The sequence below is a fragment of the Schistocerca cancellata genome, chromosome 3 (assembly GCF_023864275.1).
Source record: "Schistocerca cancellata isolate TAMUIC-IGC-003103 chromosome 3, iqSchCanc2.1, whole genome shotgun sequence".
Classification (NCBI taxonomy): Eukaryota; Metazoa; Arthropoda; class Insecta; order Orthoptera; family Acrididae; genus Schistocerca; species Schistocerca cancellata.
The window spans coordinates 244,230,448-244,243,998 of record NC_064628.1 but is presented as its reverse complement, the minus strand read 5'-3'; the positions used below and the strand labels follow the sequence as shown (position 1 = coordinate 244,243,998).

Genomic DNA, 13,551 nt, shown 5'->3' with positions numbered 1-13,551 from the left:
AACTCACATTCACCATTCCTATGAGCAGAACCAAATATCCATAAAGATAATCTTCCTATTATTCTGACTGCTAATTATATAGGAAGCCCAGCATGTAAGATTTTGACCAACAGCTATATGTTTGAGCAACATTATTCAGTACAAAATACATATGATTTGATAGATAAGATAAAGGCCAGTAACATCCCAATATGGTATATGGATGTCGTCAGATATACTGAATTTGTATACAAACGTCCCAACTTCATAAGAAATTAGGCACATGATATTAGGTGAAATCGATACGTTGGAGCCGCTGGAATTGATACTAATGTACAATTACTTTTCTTTTGATGGCCACGTGTGCAGACATAACAATGGGTTGACCATGTCGTTGTTTGTCTGGCACCCTGGCAAACATTTTTGTTAATTATTTGATTACCAACCTGTTTCAACAACAGCCCACTGTTACTGGACACATCCTGTACTATTACAGGTATGTTGATGATACGATAATATTGTTGAATGAGGACTGCTTACATGATATTTTACATGTAGTCAATAATTTAGACCATAACATTAGCTTTAGGCACAAGATGGAACAATAATGTAGAATCAGTTTTATGGACGTCACCCTCACTAATAAGGAAGGGGTCCATTACTTTTACATTTACAGAAAGCCTTCTACCGCAGATGCTATTATTCCACATAACTCTGCATATTGTGATAAAGAGAAAATAATTTTTCTTCAGTATGATTAGTGTAATGTGCAAAGTACCACCGGAAAAGGATAGAACATCTAATAGTATCTGAGATACGACTTTGTGGTTTTCATACATGTTACTGTCCGCATCAACTGCTATGTCAGTTACGTATTGCAGTTCGCTGGGGTAATATCTCGATGTAAGGCCATTGGCGTGTGCCTGGAGTACTGTGCACTGATCATTTGTGATGAATTTTAGTGTGTATTGGCGAGTATTCCATTACATCAGGCAGTCTTTCCGTGTGTACGTATTTTTGCATGGAAATGTTACACATCACGCGCGGTTTCGTCGTCACGTTATGCCTGTTTGACACTTCTTTAGTTCCGCATTTGATACAGCACAGTCTTCTATAGACATGTTTCTATACTGTCAGCTGATGCTATACGTACATTGATCCTATACATACACAGATTTAGCCGACTAGTTTAAGTCGACGTCCTTGGAGATTTTGTTTACTTCTCTCTGACACACTCGTTTTCTGTACTTCTGGTCGCGGTCTCACTATGTGTGGTTGCTTACTGTAAGAGCTGGTATGTTGGTACAGGATGTTAATTGTAATTACTTATTAACTGATAAGACTACATCCCGTTTTGTGGCTTGTGTACTTCGTATACTCATATGTGTTTTTTTATTGGTTTACCTGATTAGACCCGATCAAATTTTCCGACTTGTATAAGTTGTACACTCATACATGTTTTCATTAGTACATATTAATGCGGATTTTCACACTGTAGAGTTCATACGTTACTGTGTTCCTGTAGTGTTGACACTTTAGTAATGTCATGCCTACATGATCCACTTATATCTCACGAACCAGCAGAATTACAGATTTGATGAACGGTTCTATTTCCATTAGTCGGTCCTCTTCTTCCTGTCTTAGCTTCAAACAAGCTTCTACAGGCTTATGATTGGTTTTGTTCTCTATATTTAGGTATTTTGTTTTAACTTCTGTACTATATCTGAAAATGCGCTTTCATTTTTATTGCTGATTGTTACATGGACCAGTTTCACAGAGATATGTGCCTCATACCATTAGATTATGTTTGTAATAATGTTGTATACACGATCATGCCCAAGATTAGTGATAATTTATTTGTGTGATGTCTTTAACAACGTATTTTTAAATACATCGTTTATTGTGAAAGACGTTGGTATCCATTGTTTTAGCCTTGCAAGTACGAACATAATTGGTCCTGTAATGGGTCTTAATTGTATATAGGTACTCATTTCTATTTTCACGATACTTTGTTTGTACGGTGATTGAATTTTGCTATAGGTGACTATGTGCGTAGCAGAACTGACATAGAGTACAATATGATGTTACACGCAGTATATGTGGTGTCACCGCCAGACACGACACTTGCTAGGTTGTTGTTGTTGTGGTCATCAGTCCCGAGACTGGTTTGATGCAGCTCTCCATGCTACTCTATCCTGTGCAAGCTTCTTCATCTCCCAGTACCTACTGCAACCTACATCCTTCTGAATCTGCTTAGTGTATTCATCTCTTGGTCTCCCCCTACGATTTTTACCCTCCACGCTGCCCTCCAATACTAAATTGGTGATCCCTTGATGCCTCAGAACATGTCCTACCAACCGATCTCTTCTTCTGGTCAAGTTGTGCCACAAACTTCTCTTCTCCCCAATCCTATTCAATACTTCCTCATTAGTTATGTGATCTACCCATCTAATCTTCAGCATTCTTCTGTAGCACCACATTTCGAAAGCTTCTATTCTCTTCTTGTCCAAACTATTTAATGTCCATGTTTCACTTCCAAGTAGCCTTTAAATCGGCCGCGGTCCGTTAATATACGTCGGACCCGCGTGTCGCCACTATCAGTGATTGCAGACCGAGCGTCGCCACACGGCAGGTCTAGAGAGACTTCTTAGCACTCGCCCCAGTTGTACAGCCGACTTTGCTAGCGGTGGTTCACTGACAAAATACGCTCTCATTTGCCGAGACGATAGTTAGCATAGCCTTCAGCTACGTCATTTGCTACGACCTAGCAAGGCGCCATTACCAGTTACTATTGATATTGAATCATGTACCGTCAAGAGCGACGTTCACCATTAATGGATTAAAGTTAAGTATTCCACCAGCTACGTCCGTTTTTTCTAAATTCTAATTTCCTTGTCCTGTTCCAGACCTCAAGCCAGCCTGCGTGAACTGAAACGCGTGCCTTTCGGCTTCCTCTAGTAACACGGTGTTGGCTCTCCTGCCAACCACAAGAGTATATATGTTTGTTTTGTTAAAATATTTTAAAATACACTTATTAAGGTTGTATACAGAACATTTTCAAACAGTAGAATAAATGTGTATTATATATTTTAATTCTAGGTACCAATTTGCTTCTGATGTCATGTTACTAATGTGGCTGCTTTTACACCAGTTCTAGGGCTTGATAATGACGAAGTGTATCCTCGAAATTACAGCTGACGGTTGTATTGAAATTTGTGACATTCCTTTCTGCTGTGAACCTCTCCTCCTATTTAACAAGGATGGATATGCCGATAACAGCTGTAATTTGCATAACAAGAATACACATTTCACTTATAATACCTATTTTTGTGACCTAAAGGTCTTAAACTTTTATACCTCGCGGTACAGCTAGCTTTCTTACGCTAATTAAATTCTTTTTGCTTCGCGTTCCGTCAAAAAGTGTGCTCACATATGAACACTGTGTAGTAGTATGTAGCGACGTTTTAAAAACCAAATGCCTTACTTGTCATTGTACAGTTGACTTATATACTTTACCGGACACAGCTATTAATGCCTAAATTTCGACTGATTTTCCGAAAAGATTGTGCACTAGCGTTTTTATTTTTCTTCTTTCTTTTATGAACTACTCTTGCAGGGTTGCCAGAACGTAGCTCTACGTGATAACCAGAAATGAAGATACTGCTTATCTTTTAATTTATAATGACACTTCTTCCACAAGTTTAAAAACAATATGTTAAAAACAGTCAAATGTAACTACAGAAAATGGCGTCGTCATGTGGCAATGGAAACACGGACATTTGCTGTTTGAGAAATTATTATTTGAAACAAATATTCCTGTTGGTGGTGAAGAACGTCGAAATTTTCTTAATACGTGGGGACCATGTAGTGCTTTTATCTGTAGACTTTTCATGGTTATTTCTTCCGAAGTTCCACGAATCCTCGTGTACGGAACTGGTCTCTTTAGACGATATGCTGCATTTAAACTCACTGTTTTATAAGTATGTCTGTGCTACCAGTGAACCGTGTCTGACGACTTCCTCTATGTAAGCTATGTTCCAAAAGCGAGATTTCAAAATTGTTTGAATAAAGTTGAGGGAAAAAGCCTTCCTTACTTATGGACATGACAGTTCAACGTATATGTTGTTACTTGTATCAAGAACTGAATGTTTCGTTCTTGTTCACACATTCTCTTATAGTAGTGATCATAGGTGTTATCTTTGGCGTCTGCAAGTGGCGGAGGGCGAGAACGATCACTTCCTTCCGCCCATGATTCTTGGGAGTACGGGCATTATACATTACAGAATTCCCGTGCATTTTCTGTCCAAGACTCAGCTGTATCGCAGGTTTAGGTAATTGTATCATAACGGAGGTGACCTCGAAGGGAAATACGTTGGTTTACCACAGATTTGGTTTGTCACATCGCTCACGAGAAATGCATATCCTTAGGTGGAGTTGGGTTTTCGGCTGACCTTAAATCAATCCAATTCCGTACATTTGGAGAACACTGTTGTAAAAGAACTGTCGATTCCACATATAGGATGTTGCTGGGTCCATACCAGTGCATAGAGACAATTCAGTTTTACGCTGCAGTTCGCTGGACTGGCTGCCGAAGAACTGTCTTATTCAGTAGGAGTGTTTGTTTAAACTGCAACAAGGCTTTTGTGTAAAATCTTCAGTCGTCTGAAAAGTAAGATATGATCTTTGAAACATAAATAAACACGTTTTTAACTAGGTCATACTCCATTGTATGAACGATGGTGTCGATTTGACACGAAAGTTTTAATTTTTTCTAGATTTTTCAAAAAAATCCTTCTTTTAAAACGTGTCGTTCATAATTATTGAAAAATTTCTAGACTTATCGCTTTTTTCTATACTACAAACAGTTTCTTTTATGCTTTATGTAACCAGATATGAAGGCCAGTGAGAGCCAGAATGGGCCCTAGGGCAGGCCTTAGCGCGCCATCTTAGGTGACTGCAAACACGACTCCATATCTTCAATAATATTTTGCAAAAACTTGTAAGTGGCCTTCATAGGCCTATTCCCAAAAGATGCTCTGCTTATTGCATGGCATGTCTCTGAAATGTAGCAATAGTATATGCGTCCTTTGTGAGTAGGCCTAAGTGATGGGAGTAGCGCGTCGAATGAAATCAAAAGCTGGTAATCGGCTTTAACTTTTTTCCGATGACTACCAACTTTAGACCGCAGACAACACGTCAGTATATGATTCCACAGTCAATAACTGATAACAGTCAGATATTAATTTATTTCACATCTGATATCAGATAATAAAAAAAATTACGTAACTTTGTTGCTGTTTTTGCTGCGTCACTCATGAACAGTATATTTGAATGTAGAAATACTTGCAGATACAAAAGATCTATAAATCAGTCACTCTTCAATACACGGTCTATTCAGAGGACGTCGAGCTCTGGCCACTAAGAAAGTCTGTAATTGTTAGAAATGTTACAAACTAAATGTGCTCATTACATGAGTGTCCGAACTTACACGGGCCGCTGGAGCACCGCAGAGGGGAAGCCTGCATCTCATTGGCAGCGGCGTATTTGTTCGTGGCAGCGCTCACGTGCCGCGGTGGCGGCAGGAGGAAACGCGGCGTGTGTATTTGAAAGTGCGGCCGACCGGATAACGGCCGATACAGCAACTATACCAAACCACAAACATAATTCAGTTTCCTCATTGCTGAAAACAAATTGCAAAGATAATAGGGCAAACTGATTCAAAAAGGAAATATGGCCTTAAAGCAGGAAATAAATTCAAAATTCTTTCAAGAGCAGGAAGCAATACAAACCATTTTGTACTGATGTATCCTAGCAAGTGACGGTATTAGACGTTTACAAAATCACAGTACTCTTTGAGTCTTTCCACCCTTACAGTATAAATATGAAAATACCTGTAAATTTTACAAATGATGTTCTCTGTCTCAATTGGCAGCTTCCCAGCGATTGCCTCCATAGTGCTGTGGATAGTAAGCGTCATGCACCACACACTTAAAGGATAATTCCTACCGAGTCTTGCTTGTAATTCAGAAAAGTATTTTGTCTGCCACCTCTGTTTAATCAGTTCGTATTGTCAGTAGGTAAACACACAAAGTTTGATTTTAGGCAGTGACTATGCAGAACCGTCTGACATTTTTAGATATTAGATTACAAGTTTTATTTTCAACAGATACGAATCCCAATATTTTTTGATGAAACCCACTTTCTGATACGAAATATTTTACTAATACTGGAAAGAACTTTGTTGGTTTGTAATTAGTGTTATCAATGAATAAACTTAAAAAGTTTACTTTGTCAAATCTCCTTTAAGAAGTTGTTTGGACGAAGAAGCTACTAAGTTATTAACAGTGGCTTCAGCTTTGGTTTTCTTGCAACTGACCTTGACATCATAGAGTTCTGTAAAAACATTTGTTGTTTCTATCTTTATGCTAATTAAAACGCATAACTACAACATAATGAGGTATCTCGAACAGAACGACCTCCTCCATATCAACCAGCACGGATTTCGAAGATATAGATCATGTGAAACCCAACTCGCATTTTATTCCCAATATGTCCGCCCCGGTAGCTGAGTGGTCAGCGTGACAGACTGCCAATCCTAAGGGCCCGGGTTCGATTCCCGGCTGGGTCGGAGATTTTCTCCGCTCAGGGACTGGATGTTGTGTTGTCCTAATCATCATCATTTCATCTCCATCGACGCGCAGGTCACCGAAGTGGCGTCAAATCGAAAGACCTGCACCAGGCTAACGGTGTACACGACATTTCCATTTCCATTCCCAATATATCCTGAAAGCCATGGATCAAGGCAGTTAGGTAGATGCAGTATTTCTCGATTCCCGAAAACTATATGGTTCAGTAACACATCTGCGCTTATTATAAAAACTACGGCAATATGGGGTATCAGACGAAATGTCTGACTGGATTGAGGATTTCTTGGTAGGGAAGACACTACATGTTATCTTGGATGGAGAGCCATCTACAGATGTAGAAGTGGACTATGAATATAATATTAGTGACTCACAACAGGAGTCCGTAAACTCAGAGAAATTCTTGGATGTAACACCTAGTAGGGGCATAAAGTGGAACGATCACATCGGTTCAGTCGTGGACAAAGCAGGCAGCAGACTTCGCTTTATTGGTAGAATACTGGGGAAATGCAGTCAGCCTACAAAGGAGCTTCCTTAAAAATAACACGTGCGACTCATCTTATAATATTGCTCAAATGCGTGGGACCCATACCAGACACGTCTAGCACGAATAGTCACAGGTTTATTTGACCTTGGGGCGAGTTTCACTGAGATGCTGAAAGAACTGAACTGCCGGACTCTTCAACATTATAGTAACCACCCCGAGAAAGTCTACTGACGAAAGATTTCAAGAACAGGCTTTAATCGATGACTCTAAAATAAACATCTCCCTACTTATCGATCCCATAGGGATTTTGCGATAGGCTTAGATTACCTATAGTACAGACAAAGGCAACTAAACAATCATTTTTCTCGCGATACCTATGTGAATGGAACAAGAAAAAGTGCTAATAACTCATACAGTTGGACTTACTCTCTTCCATGCACTCCACAGTGGTTCTCAGAGAGTAAATGTAGATGCAGCATGTCTGGTTCTCACTAGATAGATACGACTTTAATGAAATGTCTTATAGTAACTACGGCGAAGTTGTTGTTGTTGTGGTCATCACTCCTGAGACTGGTTTGATGCAGCTCTCCATGCTACTCTATCCTGGGCAAGCTTCTTCATCTCCCAGTACCAACTGCAACCTACATCCTTCTGGATCTGCTTAGTGTATTCATCTCTTAGTCTCCCTATACGATTTTTACCCTCCACGTTGCTCTCCAATGCTAAATTTGTGATCCCCTGATGCCTCAGAACATGTCCTACCAACCGGTCTCCTCTTCTTGTCATGTTGTGCCACACACTCCTCCCCAATTCTATTCAATACCTCCTTATTGGTTATGTGATCTACCCATCTAATTTTCAGCATTCTTCTAAAGCACCACATTTCGAAATCTTCTATTCTCTTCTTGTCCAAACTATTTGTCGTCCACGTTTCACTTCCAGAAACGACTTCCAGACATTTAAATCTATGCTAGTTGTTAACAAATTTCTCTCCTTCCGAAACGCTTTCCTCGCCATTGCCAGTCTACATTTTATATCCTCTCTACTCAGTTCTTTTGCTCCCCAAATAGCAAAACTCCTCTATTACTATAAGTGTCTCATACCTAATCTAATTCCCTCAGCATCACCCGACTTAATTCCACTACATTCCATTATCCTCGTTTTGCTTTTGTTGATGTTGATGTTGATGTTCATCTTATATCCTCCTTTCAAGACACTGTCCATTCCGTTCAACTGCTCTTCCAAGTCCTTTGCTGTCTCTCACAGAATTACAATGTCATCGGCGAACCTCAAAGTTTTTATTTCTTCTCCGTGGATTTTAATACCTATTCCGAATTTTGCTTTTGTTTCCGTTACTGCTTGCTCAATATACAGATTGATAACATCGGGGAGAGACTACAACCCTCCCTTCCCAACCACTGCTTCCCTTTCGTGCCCCTCGACTCTTATAACTGCCATCTGGTTTCTGTACAAATTGTAAATAGCCTTTCGCTCCCTGTATTTTACCCCTGCCAACTTTAGAATTTGAAAGAGAGTATTCCAGTGAATATTGTCAAAAGCTTTCTCTAGGTGTACAAATGCTAGGAACGTAAGTTTGCCTTTCCTTAATCTTTCTTCTAAGATAAGTCGTAAGGTCAGTATTGCTTCACGTCTTCCAACATTTCTACGGAATCGAAACTGATCTTCCCCGAGATCGGCTTCTACCAGTTTTTCCATTCGTCTGTAAGGAATTCGCATTAGTATTTTGCAGCTGTGACTTATTAAACTGATCTGTCAACACCTGCTTTCTTTGGGATTGAAATTATTATATTCTTGAAGTCTGAGGGTATTTCGCCTGTCTCGTATATCTTGCTCACCAGATGGTAGAGTTTTGTCAGGACTGGATCTCCCAAGGCCGTCAGTAGTTCTAATGGAATGTTGTCTACTCCCGGGGCCTTGTTTCGACTCAGGTCTTTCAGTGCTCTGTCAAACTCTTCACGCAGTATCGTATCTCCAATTTCATCTTCATCTACATCCTCTTCCATTTCCATAATATTGTCCTCAAGAACATCGCCCTTGTATAGACCCTCTACATACTCCTTCCACCTGTCTGCTTTCCCTTCTTTGCGTAGAACTGGGTTTGCATCTGAGCTCTTGATATTCATACAAGTGGCTCTCTTTTCTCCAAAGGTCTCTTTAATTTTCCTCTAGGCAGTATCTATCTTGCCCCTAGTGAGATAAGCCTCTACATCTTTACATTTGTCCTCTAGCCTTGCCTGCTTAACCATTTTCCACTTCCTGTAGATATCATTTTTGAGACGTTTGTATTCCTTTTTGCCTGCTATATTTACTGCATTTTAATATTTTCTCCTTTCATCTGTTAAATTCAATATTTCTTCTGTTACCCAAGGATTTCTACTAGCCCTCGTCTTTTTACCCACTTGATCCTCTGCTGCCTTCACTACTTCATCCCTCAGAGCTACCCATTCTTCTTATACTGTATTTATTTCCCCCATTCCTGTCAATTGTTCCCTTATGCTCTCCCTGAAACTCTGTACAACCACTGGTTTAGTCAGTTTATCCAGGTCCCTTCTCCCTAAATTCCCACCTTTTTGCAGTACCAGCTCAATATTTAAAGATAATATTATCTTTTCATTATTACAACTAATGCAAAAGCTATGTGACACTGAATATCAGAGATTTGATTTCCTAATGGCCCTTTAATAAAGCATGTGTACGCTGACAATATTTTACATTTTTAAATACAGGTTTCATGGAAACACCCCAAGCATAATTTCTCAGGATGTGTGAAACAAACTTATACCTTTTTATTTTTATTTATTTATTTTTGCGAAGAATTCATTCATTTTAGAAGTTGTTGCAACAAGAACAGCAGAAGCGACTTTATATTTGTTAGTTTCATCGTGTTGAACAATATCAGGTATCCCCCACCATTTGCTAGTGGATATATGACATAGCTAATTTTACAGTGAACTTCACAGCTATACTTTGTCTCTTCTTTTTCTTTCAGTTGGCAGGAAAGCTGCATTTGCATTTAGGCATAATAACTTCGTTCACGCAAACAGCAATATACCACATGAACTGTCAATACTACACTAAGCAAACTTTGTCTTCTTTGCTCGCAGAACGTGCTAAACAGTGACAAGAGTTAGTGAGATAAGCACCGATCCAGCATTTCTCACAAGAAGAAATGACGAAAATAGTTCGGAGTTTCATTTAGGAAGACAGTGTTAAGAAAACACGGGATCTATTCGCGTCCCAACAAAAATTGTTGGAAACGCAAGCTAAAAACAAAAAAGTGGGAATTGTCCCCTTTTTTATGGGACGAATAGCTGACTTGGGCATGACACATTCCCAAACTCGCAAACTCCCACCCTCTTACAATAAATTTTGCGGACGCCCTTGGGTGTTTGTGTTGATGTTCATAGGCGTAGATAATAAAATGTCTAAGTTTGTTAAAATATTCGATAAAGAAGTGTTTCCAGTGGCGCGCAGTAGATACATCAGGCGCGGATCTAGGGCGAGGGGAGGGGGGGGGGGGGGGGCAAACCGGGGTATCTGCCGCTGGCAGCAATTTCAGGGGGGCGCCATGTACATATTCTAACATCCAGCGCACATTGGTCTATCGACTGCTCATATGATTTTGAAAACGACCCTGCTGATTTTTGAACACATTCTAAGTTGTTTTCAGAATGAATCAGTTGATTTTTGAATGCGTGCATGGTGTACGTGATGTCTCTGCCTAGGGGATGCCCGTCACATCTAGAAATAAAAAAAAAAAAAAAAACTTACCCTCAGGCAAAAGGGGACGGGGCTATATGAGCTGAGCGGAATAAACCCGAACGGGTGAATGCTAATTGCTGTTTGTTTACTTGTTTTATTTGGTGTGCGAATGATAAGTGTTGTTATAATTATTAGCGAAATCCACAGATTCAAACTACCAGAGTCGAAACAAACGACTAACAGATAAGAAAGGTTACATATTATCTTCTCAGAGTATTCAAGAAAATTCTGACAGAAAATTTTTGCAGATCGCTACATTACTTAGGGCCAGTTGTACAGTCCCCGATTAGCAGCCGCTTAAATTCTGTTTCTGTTCTTGGAATAGCGCGGAAAACACGTTGTGTGAATACGTAATAACGCCTACCCGGAGAATAAACGCGGTGTAACTAAAGTGGTGATTATGGCAGGGTTAGTGAAGTTATCCGGAGAATAAGTTTCGACAATGGCAGTAATAGTTACAGAATTAGTGATGACAAGATTGTTTTTCAGAACGAGGAAATAGAAGAAATGTGAACATCACACAAATTATGCGGAAAAATATGACGATTCCAAATTTGTGTAAAAATTTCGTGCTACTATTACTTTTCGATAGCACGCTTGATAACGGGAGCATATGAACGAAACGTGAAACTATTCCTAACATATACCTTTTTGCTTGTTTTTCATCTACCTCACTTACGTAAGTGAGGTAGATAAAAATGACCATTTGTGCCAAAACAGTCTCGGTCGTTTCGCGTGTGTTACAACTGCTGCAATATTAGAAAGACCTGTTTCGTTTTATCTAGCAGTCAGTGACAAAATGACGTAATCAAATCGAGAAAACACACCAGTCTTGCGTACTGTATGTATTAACAACTTTTTCAGTATTAGACAACGACATTTTGATTTTTCATACAGCTAAACGTTTGACAACGTTTCGTCTTCTTTCGGAGAAAGGAAAGCACGCCGCCATGTAAAGCTGAAGCGAGACTAGAGAGAAAAAAATGCTGGACGTAAGGACTGAAAAAAATGTGTACTGTCTTGCTTGTCTCTCTGTCTTTACTGCTTTTCTGTTTCCTGTATTTAATTTTATGTCACACAAAAGAGAAAGTTATTACCTAATAGGCAATAAGGAGTGCAGATTTTCTGAGGAATGCTTATTCCCCCGGTCACAAAATTGTGATTAAAAAAAAAAAAAAAAAAAGAAAAAGAGGGTAGGATGACAAACCTGCCGACTGGGACCAGGAGACACACCACAGGACATTTTAGTTTCCACTGCCCTGAATAGATGCTTGATGGTTTCCATTAAAAAATATGCACGTTTGAATTCCACAGAGCAAAAAATACGGGGACAAGTTATAGAAGGTGTGTGAAGAGGCGTGGGTGGCACTGCTCTTTGGCACACTTAAGACTAAATAACATGTCTTCCATTTCCTCGTAAATATATGTTTTACGTGTCAAACACTTCAGAGTGATGTGCGGTGCAAAACGTACGTATTTTTGAAAACTTGATTTTAATTTTTTTTTAATTTTTGATGTCCTATCACAAATGCTCGAGGCGGAGTGAGGGGGCGCCACTACCCAGTTTTTGCCCCGCTTCGGAAATATCGTAGATCCGGGGCTGGCCATTTAAAACGTAACCGATGAGGTAATTTTATTTTCATGGAACTGTCGACGGCTCGAGAAGGCAGCCCACATAGTGGAAACCCTCCCGAGGGTCGGCGGCTCGGCCTGTTCGCATTCGTCGGGCTTCCACCAAAACTCGAGCAGAGCTTCCTTGCCGACCCGCTGCCATTGTGGCTTAGCTTTGCCCGCAAAATAACTAACAATATATCTATTGGTGAGAAGATCTAGAATAATAAGAGATTACTGAGCCACGAAAGAAGCGACACATAAGATGAAAATGCAGGTAAACCTTTTATTACTCTTCACACAAAGGATGCTCACTAATTTACAACACGTAACGGCATTTTCTGAAAGTGCAAGAGTAAATTTGAAGAGGGATGTCGAGATCAGTGATCTACAATATATAACTGCATTTTATGAAACTGGATGAGTGTATTTGAAGATCGTTGTCGAGAAAAGGAGAGTTAATTTTCACTTAGTAATGGAAGCATAAATATTGATATTAATAAATCATTTACCTATACAGTTACAAATAAATGAGTTGTAAAAGCTTTTCCCGTTATATCTATTCCTGCGTCACTGCATGGTCGTCTCCCATGTGGTCTAGTGGCTAGGATAGCTGGCTTTCACCCAGCAGGCCCGGGTTCGATTCCCGGCATGGGAATATATTTTAAATTCTCAGTCTCGACGCCTGTTTGTGCTCTTGCTCTTACAAGCATCAAGAGATACATTTCATCGAAATACGTACTACTGTGAAGCAAAATCTGTTTTAATGTTATTTTATGGGTGATGGATGTTATTGCATTTACTGGCTATTTATTCATTGATCGAGTAGGAATGGAGAACTCAGCGAGCCACAAATACTTTTAAGATACTTTGTTTCACCACCATGACCCATTTCGGGCTATCCTGCCCATTTTGCAATAGCTACATTTCTTTTCTTATAGTATTACATTCATCAGCAGTGTAAGACTAACTCTAGTAGTTAGCGCCACTTTATATCCTTTATGGATGACATCCGTAATATAGAAAAACGTGTTACTGTGCACGCAA

The 13,551-nt window shown here is 39.6% G+C and overlaps 1 non-coding gene across 1 annotated transcript; it reads left to right on the top strand.

Moving 5' to 3' along the window:
- The first annotated feature begins 13,090 nt into the window (after positions 1-13,090).
- On the top strand, positions 13,091-13,162 carry Trnae-uuc (transfer RNA glutamic acid (anticodon UUC)). The gene has a single exon. It is a non-coding gene; the product is annotated as a tRNA-Glu (tRNA).
- The last annotated feature ends 389 nt before the right edge of the window (positions 13,163-13,551 follow it).